The sequence below is a fragment of the Pinus tabuliformis genome, chromosome 5_1 (assembly GCF_031772625.1).
Source record: "Pinus tabuliformis cultivar Carrire ecotype Pingquan chromosome 5_1, CPIR1, whole genome shotgun sequence".
Classification (NCBI taxonomy): domain Eukaryota; kingdom Viridiplantae; phylum Streptophyta; class Pinopsida; order Pinales; family Pinaceae; genus Pinus; species Pinus tabuliformis.
In genome coordinates, this window is record NC_142305.1 from 266,257,379 (window position 1) to 266,275,867 (window position 18,489).

Sequence of the window (18,489 nt, forward strand, 5' to 3'; positions counted from 1 at the left end):
TTTATTCAGACAACCATGCATTGCAATATATTATGGAACAACCAAAGCTTAACTAGAGACATGCCAAATGGGTAGAGTATCTTAAAGGCTTCAATTTTGTCGTGAAGCATATAAATGGCCAATCAAACAAAGTTGCAAATGCTTTAAGTAGGATAAATACTTTACTTCACGAGAGTCAAATTCAAGTGTTCGGTTTCGATTTTATAAAATGAATTGTATGAGACGAATTTAGATTTTAAAGAGGCATTTGAAGCTTTTAAGAAACCTATTTTGATGGATAGGAATAAATGGTTGGATTATTTCTTACAAGATGGACTTTTGTTTAAGAGAAATAAGCTCTGCATACCAAATTGCTCTATGAGGGAGAATTTAATCAAAGAGAAACATAGTGGTGGACTTGCAGGAAATTTTGGTATAGATAAGACTTACGAACAGTTCAACAGATTTTATTTCTAGCCAAAAATGAGCATTTGAAGTGGAAAAGTATGTGAAAACTTGTAAAGTCTGTCAATATGAAAAGGGAAGAAGGAAAAACATAGGATTGTATGTTTCTATAGGATTGTAGTGGACACATTTTCAAAAATGGCACATTTTATTCCATGTTATAAAACTAGTGATGCTACTCACATTGCTAATTTCTTTTTCAAGGAGATTGTAAGATTGCATGGGTTGCCTAAGAGTATTGTCTGAGACAGGGATTCCAACTTTCTTGGAAATTTTTGTAGGACACTATGGAAGAAGCTGGGAACTAAATTGAGTTTCAGTTCTGCCTATCATCCACATACTGATGGATAGACTAAATTTGTGAACAGGGGTTTGGGAAATCTTTTAAGGAGTCTTACTGGGAAAAATCCAAAGGTGTGGGATCAAGTATTGGCACATGCTGAATATGCATATTATGGCTCACCTAACAGGAGTACAGGGTAGAGTCCATTCCATATAGTTTATGGAATGCATCCAAGAGTAGTGACCGAGTTGAGAAACTTGGGAAAATATGAGATGAGAAGTGTAGAGGGAGAAGATTTTTCTTCAGAAATACAAGCAATACATGAACAGGTCAAACAACAACTACACGATAGCAACATTAAGTACAAAAATAGAGTAGATATGAGAAGAAAAGAAGTGAACTTTGAAGTTGGGGATTTGGTTTTAGGACACCTAAGCAAGGAAGGATTTCCAAAGAGGGAGTATAGCAAATTGAATTTCAAGAAAATTGGACCATGCAGAGTATTGAGGAAATTTTCTACAAGTGCATATGAAATTGAATTACCCCCTCATGTTGGAATATCTCCAATTTTCAATGTTGCTAATTTGTACAAGTATGAAGGTGAAATTACAAATGAAACGAAAGAAGATCAAGAGACAAAGGAAATTGATTGGGTAAAATAATTACCTACAACAAAGGAATTACATCCAGAAAGGATTCTAGACAGGAAAGTGTTCAAGAAAATGAGAGGACGGGAGTAATTTTAGTATTTCGTCAAATTGAAGGATGAGCCAATTGCTGAAGCTACTTGGGTAACAAAAAACATGCTATAGAAATTGGAAAGTTCTGTAGAAGTTCTCATGAACAAGAGCCCATGAAAAATTTTGTCCTCAGGAGTGTGATGCAGGAGCATAAGACATGAAGATAAATTCGAGGGATTATTCCAAAAATACAAAAAAATATTATAGGCAAAGGAATGGGATCCTTTAGCCATCAATTTCTATGTTTTTCTAGCTAAGCATGGAGCTATAACATAGTTTTGATCATGATGTAATAAATTTTAGTTAGTTAGATGTAGTGGAGATTATCGAGGAGAATGCCTCGCACGACACATAGGGTTCATAAATTTTAGCCTTTGTATTAGGATCTCGTTGTTAGGATGAACCATTATTTATGTAATTTTCACACAATTGTAAGGGGATTTTGGCCGTTGAAGAAATTTGGCTTCCCTGGAGCGAATCCAGTAATTTGGGAAAATTTAGTTTCTGTGTATGTGGATGAGAAATTCCTTGTCAAATCGCAAAGGATAGTCTCATTCAAAATCTCTGTGCTATTGTGAAATTCAAAGTTTAAATGGTGTTATGTGAGATTGAATGAAATTGTGTTGACTATGTTAAATTTTGTGTTTTTCTTTTAACTACGTTTCTCGTGAATTTTGAGTGTATTGAGCAGATGGACGAGATTAGTGGAAGAAGATCAAGGATGCAATGCATGAAGATTGATTTTAGACCAATAAATCTCGATCGAGATAGATCAATGGTGTTCGATTGAGGAAGCTACCCAACAGTTAACGAGTAGAAGAGAGTTGGAGAAAACCACAAGTGGATTTTGGGAGGAGGAAAGGTTGTACATGGTAATTCCCTGTTGGCTTGGATTCCATACACACACTTACACGTAGCAACGAGGAGAGAGAGGGAAACTATTTTCCAGGTTGATTTGGAGTGTGCAAGTTAACGGGTTGATATGCGTGTGAACCGTTAGATCTGGTGGAGCAAGATCGACGATTGACAGACGAGAAGCAAGTTTGAACTTAGGGAGTGTTGTGAACCTTACATCCTCAATAGATCAATGGTGAAGAAGTGTTGACAATTTTTTAGAAGGCACATTTCAAATTTATTAAACTATGGTTTTTATTAGTGTCATGTCTCGACTAGTGGAAGTTTAGTGGAACCCTGCGACCTTCGGAGGGATCTGCTAATGTAGTGGAAGCTCTAAAGTGGTCAGTGGATGACAGAAAGCCCATTGAACCAATAAATACACATGAAAACAAAGATAGAAGATATAATCTCACAATTTGAGAGATTAACACTCCTTCCTGCACCGAGACCGCCATCACTAGTTCCCCATTGACCATTTATTTTGAAAAAAAAAATACATTAGAAATAATAGTAAAATAATTAGTTTTATGTTTAGACATAAGTCCTTTTATAAAACCTAATCAAACTAGGAAGACTTAGAAATGGTCCACATGGCCTATACCAGTTTGAAATTCACTTCAAAAAAATCTAGCCAAGTTATTGTGGCCGAAGCGAGGTGTTATCCCTCCATGAATCAAGCCACACTTTGGAGGAACAAGTCATCTTAGCACTCACTTTATCTAGCAAACTAAATGAAAAAAGATTTAAATTTTTATTCATAAAGAAAATATATTTAATACAATTAAGCTAAAAAAATATTACAATAATAATTAAAAGTGAAAAAGTCAAGTCTAACTAGTACATGTGGTTGAGGATGGACCTTCTTAGCAAGGTGACCCACGATCAAATGTCATGAGGGGAACTAGACTATGCCTTTCCAAAATTTGTAATTCGTGATTATATATATACATATATATATATATATATATATATATATATATATATATATATATATATATATATATATATATATATATATATATATATATATATATATATATATATATATATATATATATATATATATATATATATATATATATATATATATATATATATATATATATATATATATATATATAGATAGATAGATAGATAGATAGATAGATAGATATTAACTCATTTATACATTTCATTTATTGTTTAATTTTTGAATCAATCAATTTTAGAGTATCTCATCAAGTGGAAGAACTTATCCGCTGAATATTCGACAAGGAGGATGAGAATTTTATACAGAAGCATCCAGAACTACTAAAGAATTGAGGACAACAATCTTTTGAAGGAGAGGGGAATGTTAGGTCCCTATAATACTAGTGATTACCCCATTACTGATTTAGTTGTATCCCTTATTAAGATTTTTGTGCCCCTATTGTCCCCATATTGTTGTTATTGTGCCCCAAGAATCCCTCTATTGTTATTTCTGTGCCTTTATATTATTATTGTTAGGTCGGCTAGGTTATATTGTGACTCCTTAGACACCTATATATAGAAAGGAGGTTTTTTCATTTGAATCATCAAAGAATCATTCATTTGTGTAATGTAAATGTGGTTGCCCCCTCGAAGAGGCTGGATTCTAAGGCGTTGGTCTATCTTTTCTATCTTTTTGTGAGCTGGCTTCATAATAGCTAATAACCTACATATTAGATCTCATACTATATCATATATTCGATACCTGCACACTTGGCCTAATGATATTCTCCTCCTTTTATAATTTTAGGCCTTTCTCAATACCATGGACCAAAACCACTTACGACCAATACCTTGGACCTAATACTTGTGGTCCATACCTCAGACTCGATACCTTGGACCAATACAATGGATCAAAATACCATGGACCAACTGCTTCAGACCAAACATAGTTTTCCAAGGTATACACACCTTTCCTTTTGTGAAAGTGTGTGTGTACGTATACACGACTTGTATACAGTGAACCTGTGTGTATACACAACTTGGTCAACGATGAAACTGCATATACATCTCTTTCTTCATTCTATGTACTCTGATCTGTAACTGTGTGTTGTTAACCTGTATTAGCGTGATTTGTTATGTGAGTGAGTTGCTTTCTAAACTGATTCCTTGAAGCTGCCCCACATTTCATCACGTTCGCAAACACTCCTATCATGCATTCTGTCACATCTGATATCTCTTCTGCAGATTCATCTAGTTACCATATATAAGATATTTTTTCTACTACAAGTGGGTTTCCATCAAGTATAATAAATACATCATAATACCAACAATCTCCCACTTTTTACTTGATGGCAACAACCACACCAGGTCACTCTCCCACTTTGACATCAAGGGCAAAGTGTCATGCTCCACCTTAGTGCATGCTGAATTTTCTGATATGTTGTAGTGATGATTGAGCTCGCATGATCAATTCCATGGTCCCACTGAGCATAAGTAAAGTTTTCAAAAGGGTGTTCTAAAAGATGAACATGACTCTATACATACATCACAAATGACCTTCCTATCGTCAATGACTCATACATGCGTTCATCTCCCAACCAAGTGGGGATATACCAAATTTGACTCATCCACCCAACCAAGTGGGGTTATATCAATTGTTTATACAAGTCAAAAAACAAGAAACATTACATCATTCATCCCATGCATAGTGGGGTTACAAATTAGGTCTTTTCATGACCATTACATTAAAAGATATACATGACATATATAACAGAGACCAAATGTCGTAAACAAGACCATGATAGACATGAGAAACCAGCAACATTTGTCAATATCATCTAGGCCAACAACCTGTATATGTACATCAATAGTTCCCAAAATATCATCAACCATGTTCTCCCCCTGAACTTGTGCCACCTATTCACTGATAGATCTGATCATTGCATATGTGAGTAAAATATATCAAAGCAATATCATCAATGAGATATTCATCAAGTGATCAACAACACTATGAGGACCAATACATCAATGCATTGAAATCATCATCAAATAGAGCAGATAATTGACAAAACCATAGCAGACCCCGTTTTTCCTAAGTCAGACCTAATATTTTTTCTTCAAACTAAATTATACACGATTGTGTCAACAGAAACTCGCATATGTATGTGACTACACTTCATGAAACTCGCATATAACAACCTTTCTATGAAAAATAGGATTTAACAGCAAGATGATGCAGAAACTACTCCCAGCTTTTGTGTGAGGAATTCAAAGTCTCTTTGGTCAATGGTTTAGTGAATATATCAGCAACCTATTCTTCGGAGAGAACATAATCCAATTTCACCTTTTCTTTAATCACTTATTCATGTAGGAAATGATATTTGATGGGTATGTTCTTGGTCTTGCAGTGCATGACTCGATTCTTTGAAATACTAATGGCACTCATATTATCAAATAAAATGTAGATGGGTGGAGTACATGTGATCTGAATATCTTGCAAGGTTTGCATCATCCAAAGTAATTTTGTGCAGCAAGATGCAACAACCATGTATTCTGCTTCAGCTATAGATAATGAAATTGAGCTTTGTTTCTTGCTAAACCAAGACACTAACCTAGAACCCATATAGAATGCACCACCGCTAGTGCTTTTTCTATCATCAACACTTCCTACCCAATATTCATCTGTATATGAATGAAGTTTAAGATCTGTATCTCTAGGATACCATAAGCCAAAGTTCTGTGTTCCTTGAAGATATTTGAAAATTATTTTGACTACCGAAGATGTGATTCCTTTGGATTTTCTTGGAATCTTCCAACTATTCCCACTGCATGCATGATGCGTGGTCGGGTACCTGTTAGATAAAGCAAACTACCAAACATGGATCTGTAAGTTGGTTGATGAACTGCTGTTGATTCATCATTTGATTTGAGACTACTTCCTGTTACCATTGGAGTACATATTGGTTTAGAATCTTCCATGTCATACTTTTTCAGGATCTGTCTGAGATATTTGGTTTGTGAGAGAAAAATACCATATTTATTTTGCTACACTTGTAGACCAAGAATGTAGGTAAGCTCACCAAGCAAGGATATTTCAAATTCTTTTTGCATTACTGAAGCAAAATTCTAACTCATGGATTCTTCATTGCTACCAAAAATGATATCATCAACATACACAAAAATTATTAGAAATTTATCAGTGTCCATATTTGTATATAGATTGCTATTTGCTGACCCCTTTGAAAAACCTTATTGATGGAGATATTTTTCAAGACTAAAATACCATGCCCTTGGAGTAAATTTTAGAGCATAGAGAGATTTTCTGAGTTTGCATACAAGTTTTCCATCATTTCCAAGAATGAATCCTTCTGGTTGTTCAATACAAACTTCTTCTTCTAAGTCTCCATTAAGAAAGGCAAATTTTACATCAATTTGGTATACTTTGAATTTCTGAAAACTAGAAAGAGAAATAAACATTCTGATGGCTTCAAGTCTAGCAACAGGTGCAAAAGTTTCTTCAAAATCTATACCTTCTTGTTGAGCATATCCTTTACAAACAAGTATGGCCTTCTTTCTAGTAAGTTCTCCATTTTCATTCATCTTATATTTGAATATCCATTTAGTTCCTATGATATTCTTAACATGAGGTCTAGGAACTAATTCCCAAGTATTATTCTTTTCAATTTGCTCAAGTTCTTCATTCATGGCCTTGACCCAATGTTCATCTCTGCAAGCTTCATTTATATTTTGAGGTCCAGTGGAAGATACTAATGCTAGATAGCTTGAAGTTTCAGCAATGGTTCTTCTAGTCTACACACCTCCCCCTTTTTATCCTAACATTTGAGCTTCTGGATGATTTTTCCTAACTTACCTGGACGAAGTCTTTTCTTCTATCATTATATCTTCTTCTGGTGCTTCATTCGTTTCTTTTTCAGTATTAGTGTGATTTGATGTGGAAAATTGATCCTCATCATCTTCATCATCATACTCTTCGGTTTTTATCTGTTTTCGATTTTTGCATGCTTCATCAACAACAACATCAATACTTTCAATAATTTTCCCAAGTCTTTTATTGTAAAATTTATATCCTTTACTTTGGGAAGAGTAGCCAAGAAGAATACCTTCATCTACTCTGGGTTCAAACTTAGCAAGTTTTTCATCAGTCCTTTTCATGTAAAATTTTCTTCCAAAAACATTGAAGTATTTTAGTGTAAGAGCCTTACAATACCAAAGTTCATGTGGAGTTTGAGTGTTGTTTACCCCAACATTTTCTTGATTGAGAATAGTGATGACGACGAATGGAGGTTCACCCTAGAAGGTTGCAGGAGTTCCAGATTCATCTGGCATAGCACGAGCCATTTGTTGAACAATTATGTTCATCCTTTCTACCACTCCATTTTGTAGAGGAGTCCTTGCAGTGGAGAATTGTCTTTTTATTCCATGTTGTTCACAAAATTCAAAGAATTCATCCAAGCTAAATTCCCCTCCTTGATCAGAGCTCAGGAATTTGATTTTGCGATCTGATTCATTCTCAACCAAAGCTTTGAAGGCTTTGAACTTTTCAAATGCTTCATCTTTATGCTTTAGAAGACCTATCTAGCACATTCTACAAAAACCATCATTGAAAAATAAAAAGTGTTCTTCTCCACGAGGTGACCTTTTCCTTGATGGACCACATAAATTAGTATGAAAACGGTCAAGAGGCTTACTATCTGACCCTTCCATTTCGATGAATTGAGATCTACTTTTCTTACCGAATTGACATGATTTTCATATAGTATTTTCAGGAATGTTGATATTTGGAATATCACGAAAAACCTAGAATCTGCATGCTTTTCTTATTTGAGGAAAGCTTAGATGTCCCAATCTTCTCTGCCATAGCCAAATTTCATCATTTTTTCTTAGATAGCACTGTTGTTGTCCTCACTTGAGTAGTTATAGGTTGCTTGGAGTTCTTCTCCCTTTAATCATGGTTTCCCCTATATTATGCTCACAAACAAAACATCCATTTGATCGAAGCACTACTTCATTTCCTTGATCAAACATTTGACTCACACTCAGAAGATAATGCTTTAAGCCATCAACATACATAACATTCCCACCTTTAAATTTTTCTTTCAAGAAAATAGATCCTTTATGTTTTATGATAGCAGCAGTGTCCTTTCCAAATGAGACACTCTTTTCGTTTTCTAAGGCATTATATGAGTGTAGTTTTTCTCTGTCACCTGTCATGTGTTTTAAGCATCCACTGTCAATGTACCACGAGTTTTCTTGTCCTTCTGGATACAAGGCTATACCACATCTTTTTGTTTGTGGTTCTTTCTTTCTCCATATTTTGGGATTTAATGGAGTTTTCTCCTTCTGATCTATTTGCCAAAATTTACTCTTGCATTTAGATTCTTCATGGCCAATGTTGTTACACATTGAGCATTCTATTTCATTTTCAAGAAGAGAAAAGTTATTATAGGAACTTTTCTTGATCCCTATAACATTCCTTTGATTTCGTGCTTCTCTAGTCATGATAGTTTTGTAAGCAACACATTGAGCAGCTTTGTGTCCAAAATTATGACATGAGAAACATTGACCATTAAAGAAGTTCCTACGATTATTGAATCTATTGACCTGTTGATTGATATTCTTTGAAGCAAATTGAGTATGATTTACCCAAGATTTCTTGTGGCTTCTGTTCATCCTTGAATTAAAGTCATCCTGATTCACTTGGTGATCTGCATTATGCCTTTGCTGATGATTGTCGAAGTGTTCACTGCTCTTTTCTACACCGCGATAGCTTTTAGTGGAGGTTGATGGCTTTTGTGATTGAGATGATTCTTTAGTATATCCAAGACCTATCTTTATGAGAGGAGAACGCTGCACTTTGATAATTTCATTTAAGGTATCTAACCCTTTAGAAAATCTAAGATTGAGAGCTTTTGTTTTCTCAAGATCCTTTCTTAGACCCACAATTTCACATTTTAGCTTCTCATTGTGTTCTTCTCTTTCAGCAAGTTGGTATGTCAAGGTATCTATAATCATATTCTTTTCTTCTAAACATATTTTGACTTGAGAGATTTTTTCATCAAGGTCATCTTCAAAAGCCATCAGAAGTCTATAGTCATTACTATTTTCATGTTCATCACTATTTGATAAACCATCTCTATCTTCATGAGTGTAGTAGCTCCTTTTACTCACACTTTGTTTTCTATTCCATTTTGCAGATTGCTTCCCTTTATCATATTTATATATATGAGGACATTTGGTAGCATAATGATTGACTCTTCACCTAGATTCTTCATGCAATTAACAATCTCATCTATGCATAAGAAGTAACTAGCTATACTTTCATCATTGTGCATCTTGAGAGTTTCATATTGAATTCTGAGAGTTTGCAGTTTAGCACGTTTTACCTAAGAGTCTCCTTCATATCTTAGAAAAATTTTGTCGAATATTTCTTTGGCTGATTTGAGCTGCATAATTTTGAAAAACTCTGATTGTGACAAACTTCCCAATAATGTATTAACAGCCTTGGCATTGGTTTCATATTGTTTTCTACCTATTGTATCTGTAGGAATTGATGATGGAAATGTATATCCTCCTTCCACGATTTTCCAGACATCTGTTCCAAGAGATTGAAGATAGGTTGTGGTTCTTACTGTCCAATAAACAAAGTTGCTCCCATCAAAGATTGGTGGTCTAATGGATCGCCCGCTTTCTTGATTACTCATGATGATGGATCTTCCTTCAAGCGGTCAAGCTTATTCTCAAGGACTTGCTCAAATACAAATTGTTGGAAATAATACTAAGTGGGGGGGTCAATCAGTATTATCAAACTAATAATTTTTCATTTCCATAATGAGATTAATATACACTAATTCAATTAATTGAACTCACGTGTACACGCAACTGTGTTTAGTGCAACTAGCGTATATCCAACAAACTTATGATTCAGTTAATTCATCAAATATTGATCTTTAATCAATGCATGAGAACCATATAAACATTAACGAGGTGTAGTAAACACATGATAGATCATCACACATAAGAAACACATATTACACCAAGATATAAGGTGGAAACCCAATGTGGGTGAAAACCACCTGCTGCAATCATCTATGTCTTCTTTTAATAATAAGAGAAATCTATTTACAATTTTTGTATCAGTGTAGTCTTATACGAGTACGCAGGCTTCTACTTGTAGAAGGCTACAACCTTCTCTTTCATTCTAGGGACCATGTTTCATAAATTTTTAGACTGGATCCATTAACAACATCATTCAATCATCAAATATATCTGCATCAACCAATATTTTTTGAACCAACCACAACTAAACCAATCAATCACTCCATCAATCTAATCATTCAAAATGATGTCACCAGAATAGAGTAACCAGAACCCAAGCAATAACCCAAAACACTGTAATAGCCAACAAAAGAAACTAAATTTTTTTTTATAAGGTATACGCTACTTCCATGTGTCAAACCTGCATTCATACGCGCATTCCTCAAAGCGAAACAACATACAGATCTGCAAATCAAATTTATGATGTAAACGTTGTTTTGATACGTAGAACCAACATGTATATGCTCCTTTTATAAAGTGAACCTGCATATAGATCTGTAGAAGATGATTTAAACATAACAACTATTCTAAACTTCAATCATACCTAGAGCATCATATTTACAGACTACAACATGCGCCAGTTATTCAGATACATGACCAAAACACATTAAGATAATCCACATCAAGCCTTAAGATCTTGAAACATCATTAGATCTTATCCTTCATCAAGTGCTAAGGTTCTTCCTCGGTTCATATCAAGCACAACACCATAAGCTAGTAACCCGCATATTAGATCTCACACTATATCAAATATTCGATACTCGCACACTTGGCCTAATGATCTTCTCCTCCTTTTATAGTCTTAGGCCTTTCTCAATAAAATGGACCAGAACCACTTAGGACCAAAACCTTGGACCTAATACTTGGGGTCAAAACCTTAGACTCGATACCTTGGACCAATACCATGGATCAAAATACCATGGACCAAATACTTCGGACCAAACATTTAGTTTTCGAAGGTATACATGCTTTTCCTTTTGTGAAAGTGTGTGTGTATGTATATTCAAATTGTATACAGTGAACCCATGTGTATACGCGGCTTGCTCAATGGTGAAACTGTGTATACCTCTTTCTTCATTCTATATAGTGTGATCTATAACTTTGTGCTATTAACTTGCAGTACTATGATCTGTCATCTGAGTGAGTTGCTTTTTGAATTGATTCCATGAAGTTGTCCTGCATTTCATCACATTTGTAAGCATTCATGTCATGCATTCTGACACATCTGATATCTCTTCTGTAGATTCATCTAGTTACCATATAGATGCAGGAGCATCCAACACCCTTCTACAAAGGAGGAATCTGTTATGAAACCAGCTCAAGAAAAGATAGAAAAGATAGATCAATGCCTTAGAATTCAGCATCTTCGAGGGGGCAACCTCCTTTACATTACATAAATGAACAATTCTTGGATGATTCAAATGAAAAAACCTCCTTTCTATATATAGGAGTCTAAGAAGTCATAATATAATCTAGCCGACCTAACAATAATAATATAAAGCCACAAAAATAACAATAGAGGGATTCTATGGGCACATTAATAACAATATGGGGGCAATGGGGGCACAACAATATAAATAAGGGGTATAACTACAATAGTAATGGGGTAATAGTATTATAGGGACCCAACATGCCCCTCTCCTCCAAAAAAGTGTTGTCCTCAACGCTTGAATAGTTCTGGATATTTCTGCATAAAATTCTCATCCTCCCATGTGGAATCTTCAGCGGATAATTTTTCCACTTGATAAGGTACTCTAAAATTGATCGATTTCGTAGCTATCGAGTTCTTGTTTCTATAACTGCTTCCGGTTCCAATGTAATTTTTCCTTCCCCGTCAAGTTTTGGCAATATTGTTTGAACTGGGAGCTTGTCGCCTATAACCTTCTTTAAGCATGAAACATGGAAAATTGGGTGCAATCGAGAAGTTGCAGGAAGCTCCAATTTGTATGCCATAGTACTAGTTATCACCCAGGTTGTTCCCTATGACTCCCAAGGGAATACGACTGGGGTAACCACTAACCAATCTTTGGATTACAGCTCCTAGCCAAACTGTAATCAGAGAGGGCTCTCTCTTTATGATTTGTCTCTGTTCTGATAGTATTTTAGGCTAGTTATGATTTTCAAGATTTGTTTTTTGTATTTGGTTGGAGAATGTTTCAGTCAAGATATATATGTGCTCACAGTAGAATGTTATAGGTCATTGGGCATGGAGTCAGTGGTCCTTTAGATGTTTGGTGTGCTATGTTGATATGATAGTGATGCTGCAGAGCTGGATAACGTATCTGGGAAACAACGCTTTGGAATTTTGATTAAGTGTGATATATTCAGTTTATGAAAGGCAATTAAGAATCTTTCAATGAAAGGATGTGTGAAGAAGTGATAATATTATTTAGAAGCAACTAAGAATTTCTAGATAAACATTCACAGTTATTGAATTAACGCAAACATGAGCACTCAAGATTTCATGTCCATGGTTAATTCAGAAGAAAACATTTACATCAATAAAAGATTGAGCACAGAGTGTTATGAATCATGTCCTGTACTATTCCTTTTCTCTATTTCTAGATTTGATGAAAACATGAGTATGCAATAACATAAGAAGACAAACAAAGATTAAGAAGACTTATTATTCCACCACACAGCACAAGAATTCTGCAACAGCACACAGGTCATCAGCAAGACATCAAAACTTCAGGAAATCACTCAGCTAGTCCAGCCCTTTGTATCAGATAATTCTGAAAGTGTACAATATATTTTCCTCAGAGTAAAAATTACCAACCCCTTATGCGTTACTAAGGGGGGTATATATACAAAATTTACATGAAAAATATCAAGGAAATGAGTTAATAGCTCATTGATGTTATGCCAACTCCTGGAGCGTTGTAGCTGAGAAGGTTAATGCTGTAATAACTCTTCAGTGCTTTAGCTGTCAAAATGGTCAGAGATTGTTGACTTGGTGGCTGCTAGAGTCGGCTGAGGATACGCTATCAAAGATATGTGTTTTTTCTTATCCTTTGGGCTAGCTTTCGTTGTACATGTGCTGAGTCATTTTTCAGCTGCTTTAAATGCTAACCTTTTTCTGTTGTTTGTCTTCAAGTGAGCTGGGGATGGCAGTGACCGAGCAACTGAGGCTAACGTGGCAGAATTTGAAGCATTGCCTGCCACCAATCCTCCTTAGGCATTTGATGTCTTCGAATCTTAATCAAAGTTTCATCGGCCTCTGTATACCTGTAAAAATTAGGAGGAATTTCAAAAAGGTGCTTCACCTCACTCTTAATAAAAAACAGGCCTTCAAGTTTATTATATAAGCTTTGTCGTGTTGGAGGCCTTGTTTCCTGAGAGGTACTAGCAGATGCAGTGATTTGGTTTTCAATATAAGCTGCCATCCTGTTAGCAAATTGATCTCGGGAGATCAGCTTTCCTGCACCGCTTATTAGGCTGGGCAGTCCTTTTGCTTGCAGTGCTGCCATCTTGTGCTGGTAATCATGTACTTCAACTTGTATCTCAAAGCACTTTCTCTCCACTGTCTGTACATAATTCCTGAGAGTGAGTACTTTATTGGCTATAAGGACGACCTCTGTTCTGTTGACTATGCCCATGGCTGCCAGTTCCTCCTTTTCTTGCCTATTCAAAAAATCTATCATTCTGTTGGCCTGTTCTGGCTTGTCTCCCAGTGTTGTCTTGGCCCTCTGAATCTCTGTTTGTGATAGGCCAATTAAATCCATCTGCTCATGTATGGTTTTAATTGATCTCCATTGTTTATCGATGGATTGGCCAATTTTGGCCCACAGAATTCTCCTTATTTCGGCCATGGCACTTTCCAGATTCAGCTCCTTTTCCAAGGCCTTTATCTTTTCTTTTAGGGCCTTTATTTCTCTGCTTTGTTCTGCCACTGTCATCTTTGATTTGTCATACTTGGCATCCAATTCTGCCAATTTTTCTTTGGCCTTCTTTATTTCATCTGCCTGGAGCTCCATTTCCTTAATGGCCTTGGTTAATTCTTCCACACTTGCACTGAAGCTTGGAGCTGTTGTTGCTGCTTCTGTAGTAGGGGCCACTGCTGCCTCTGTAGTTGTTGCAGTGGTTGAAGTAGTTGGAGGAGCTTGGGATGTAGATTCTCCCTGTTTATCTTGCAATGCTCCTTCAAGCTCCTTCTCCAAATCGAGGACCTTTTGATTTAGCTGCATTATGAGGTCCAGTTGCTCATCAGCCTGTTTTTCCTTTTGTAGCTCAGCTGTTTGAGGGTGCTCTGTGGGCTGCAGCTTTAACCTCTTCTTCAATGCATTGAGGTCATCATCTTTTTTCTTCATAAGGGCCTTTACACCCTTTGGATCCTTAGGATCATGCCCTAGGTCAACAATAATGTCCTCTAGTGACTTTATTCTGTTATCTTTGGCTAGGGAGGACATTCTCTCAAAATCCAACTGAGTGTTGGTATTTTTGAGTGACTCTTTTAGTTCATGGGCCAAGGTTGCCCTCTCCACCAAGGTTGCATAGACCATTTCTCCAGTCTGTTTGTGGAGTTCAATCTGGTCCATTGGATGGATGTCTTTGGCTAAGACCTCCACCCTTGTCTTCACATAATCTGCTGTGGATTTTGGATGGGGCACTGTAGGCTTGAAATCGCTGAGGATCATTTTCTCCTCCTGGATGTCATACACAGACATTAGCCTTTCCTTTTGGGCTGGTGTGGCATTGAGAAATTGCTTATAAACCTCCACCCTCAGCAGGTCATTCTGTGCCTTTATTTGTTTGAAGAAGTCCTTAGTGCCTTTGGGCTTCTTGCTTTGCTGTGAGGAGGAGGACACCTACAAACCAAGTTGTAATCCTTGCTCCTGCTGAAAGGAGCTCGTACCTGTGTGCTGGCTGCCCTCCCTATTTTTCCTTGAACTGTCAAGGAATTCTTCAGTGATGTCTTCTACCTCTGGGGAATCAGCTCTTGGCCTCTTGGTCTGGGGTTGCTGGGAGGATCCACTAGCAGGAGTGGACTCTTCTCTGGCTCTCTTCGTACCCGTGTCCTCCTGTGCTGGGGTTTTCAAAATTGGAGCTGTGGGTGCCTCAGTTTGTGGAGGGGGAGTCTGCTCTTGCTGCTGCTCCGGTTGCTGCCCTTGTGGCTGCTCTTGTTGCTGTTCACTTGAAGGGGCAGACTTTTCTTTCATGGTTTCTTCCTCAGCACCCATTATGCCTTTCCCTTTATCTGTAGCTGGTGCTACTGTGGAAGGTGCCTGTGCGACTGGTGCAGTCCTTGAGGCCGAGGTCCCTTCTCCTGCTGAATAAGGTCATTTGAAAGGTACCTGCTGCACAGAGTCTAGGTCAATAGTTTTTTCAAGCTCCTTTACATTCTTTAGCATTGTCTCTTCTTCAGTTAGTTTTTCAACTAGAGTACCCTGCTGCCATTCTTGCTGGTTGGCATATCTTTGAATGTGTGGGTATTGACAATGCCTATAACCTAGAAGCCTGTACTTGGTTCTTCTAGCAGTAATGAAGCCTTGAGGGTCATAAGGGACCCACCGAAAACTATATGACAACTTGTATTTATCTTTGAGGATTAGGTCGGCATCTTCCCATCCTTCTTGCTTATTCATGATGAAGGGGCCCAACTGGTGTTTGAACTTGAGGTGGGCCTTCTTTTTGGAGCTGTGGAAGTGGGTGAGGTCGGACTGAATCAACTGCTTGTAATACTCCAAGGCAAATAACCTCATAGGCACATATTTTGGGAGCCTGTATGGACAGAGCTCACAGCCATAGACTCTGATGACTGTATGATTCTCATATAGGTACCAATCACCTATTTTGTATTTTTTGGAAAGATGCAGAGCTTTCTGTATCTCAGTTGATATTCTGGGAGGAGGGGACCTCATCAATAGGCAAGAGACTGGGTATACAAATTGGTCAACAAATTCACAATAGGAATAGTGTGAATTTGAGACTTTGTGATAGACAGAGGTCCTGAAGATAACATATCTTCTTTCCCCTCTATAATCTAGCTTTTTGATGTAGCATGGAAAAGCCTCAGACTGATAGTACATGAAAAGGTGATAGATATAGGCCGAGTACTTGAAGACACCCTGTCTATCCACTTTGCCCAACTGATCATGGATCTTGTTAGCTATGAACTTGGCAAAGTTATATTTGTGGGCAGGGGGTTGGCCTGGGCTGTAAGCAGCTAGCAATACTAGCATTGTTTCATCCACATGCTCATTGGTATTATATCCCAGCACATAAGCAATCATGTCTAGTAATAGTCTGCCTACTTCAGTAAAATAGACATCCAGATAAGGAGGTGGCCCTGTAGGCTGGCACTCAGGTCTCATGAATGTCCTGGTGACCTTTTGAATCTCCTCACTGGTCATCTTGGCACCAATTTCGAGCACATAATTCATGGAAAATGGGAACAGCAGCTCTGTCTGATCAAAATGGAGCATTTTATTGATGGATTCAGGATTAATGTAAAAGAGGATCCTCCCAGATGGAGAGCTAATAGCTCTGTGTTGCACATCATAGTTTTCTGCACATAGGCGAATGATCTCAGGAAAGACATTGACAGAGGGGAGACAATAGTATGGCAGGTTTGACTCCCATATCCCATATGTATCATGAACATTCAGGTAGTCCTCTCTCAATTGCCTGAAGGTCTGCAGAAAGTCCCTGTTACCCACAAAGTCTTCAATGAGGTAGTCCTTGTCAGCAAAGGGCAAGGCCTCCAGGTCTTTATTTGGTGGATTTAATGGAGCTACACTGAGGGTTGAGGGTGCAGGGGCAGCCATTGTATAATATGATTTTGAACAAGGTGAGCGCAATGGATTGCAAGGTTCCTCGGAGCTTAAGTGATAGACTCAATGTAGACAATGTTTGAAATGTTTTTCACAGTGGAAAGGGCAGGCTTGTTTCTGCAGTTTTTTGGTAAATTCACAGGAATTGTGAATTGCTAGGGGTAAATTGCAGAGGGTATGTGAGATTTACTTTTGTAAGAAGCTGCAGCTCGTCTACACCCAGCAAAAGGGAACAATGCCGGGCACCTCGAGGACAAATTTACAATTTTGGTCTGCGAATTGCCTGTTTTAATGTTAAATTATGGTGCTGGGGCAATGCAGGTTAGCTTAGCTCACTTGTAGGTAGGAGACAGAGTTTAATTTGGAATTTGAGAAGTTCTTTAATGGTAATTTGCAAAGAAATGGTATGTATGGGCAAAATGGGAAGATTATGGTGAATACCTGGATAAAATCGCTTGACAAGCCTGCGGGCCGAACTGTGAAGGCTCAATGTAGCTAAGTTGATGAGCATGGACGCGGTCGCAAATTCAAATTTGGAGGTTCGGGAACAATCTGGCGTGGAAGCAGTGACAAGAGCTCTATGTATTTCGCTCGAAAATGACATAAAACGACTATTTCGGGCGTTTATAGCGACAATTTTGGTAAAAACGGGTTATTGGCGCTTTTCCACCGATGACATCAGCATGACGTCATGGTGTGCCCGAGTACGGAGGGTGACATGGGCGCTGAGGTGGAGGCCAGCGTGGCCGGACATAGTGGCTGGCGGATAAGGTGGCAGGGCCACGCGGCACGGGGCGGGAGATGGTCCGACGTCATGGTGACGTGTGGGTGACGTAGGAGGGAAGGTGGTAACGGGGAGGGTGGTAAGCGGTTTCCCCGCACCACCTTTGGGCAAAGGCGGTATCGGGGAGGGGGGCTCCGAACAACCCCGCCGCCTGCCACGCGTCCCATGTACGGGGCAGAAAACCACCGTTCCCCGGACGCTAAAGGACGACAGATCCGAATCTGGAAATACCCGCCCACCGTTGGATCGGGGGTGGCAGACGATGGATGGCTGGTGGGACTCCCAACGGATCGTCCATGTTGGGGGGGTTCCGCCGGCATATTAAAATATTTAACTTAATATTTTGGGTGGAGAACTTTAGGTTTAAGGGCTTTTTGTGGGCTTTTTGGGGCAAGGGTTAATCTGAGGGGGGAAAAAGGGTTAAAAAGTGGGTTTTAAGCAGAGGGAAGGGGTTTTTGTGGAATTCTTGAGCAGAGGTGAGGTGAGGGCTTAGGGGGAGGTTAT

The 18,489-nt window shown here is 37.9% G+C and overlaps 1 pseudogene; it reads left to right on the forward strand.

The window, feature by feature from the left end:
• The first annotated feature begins 17,892 nt into the window (after window positions 1-17,892).
• The window catches only part of LOC149164413 (putative histone H2A variant 2 pseudogene), an 82,593-nt pseudogene continuing 81,996 nt past the window's right edge, over window positions 17,893-18,489 (forward strand).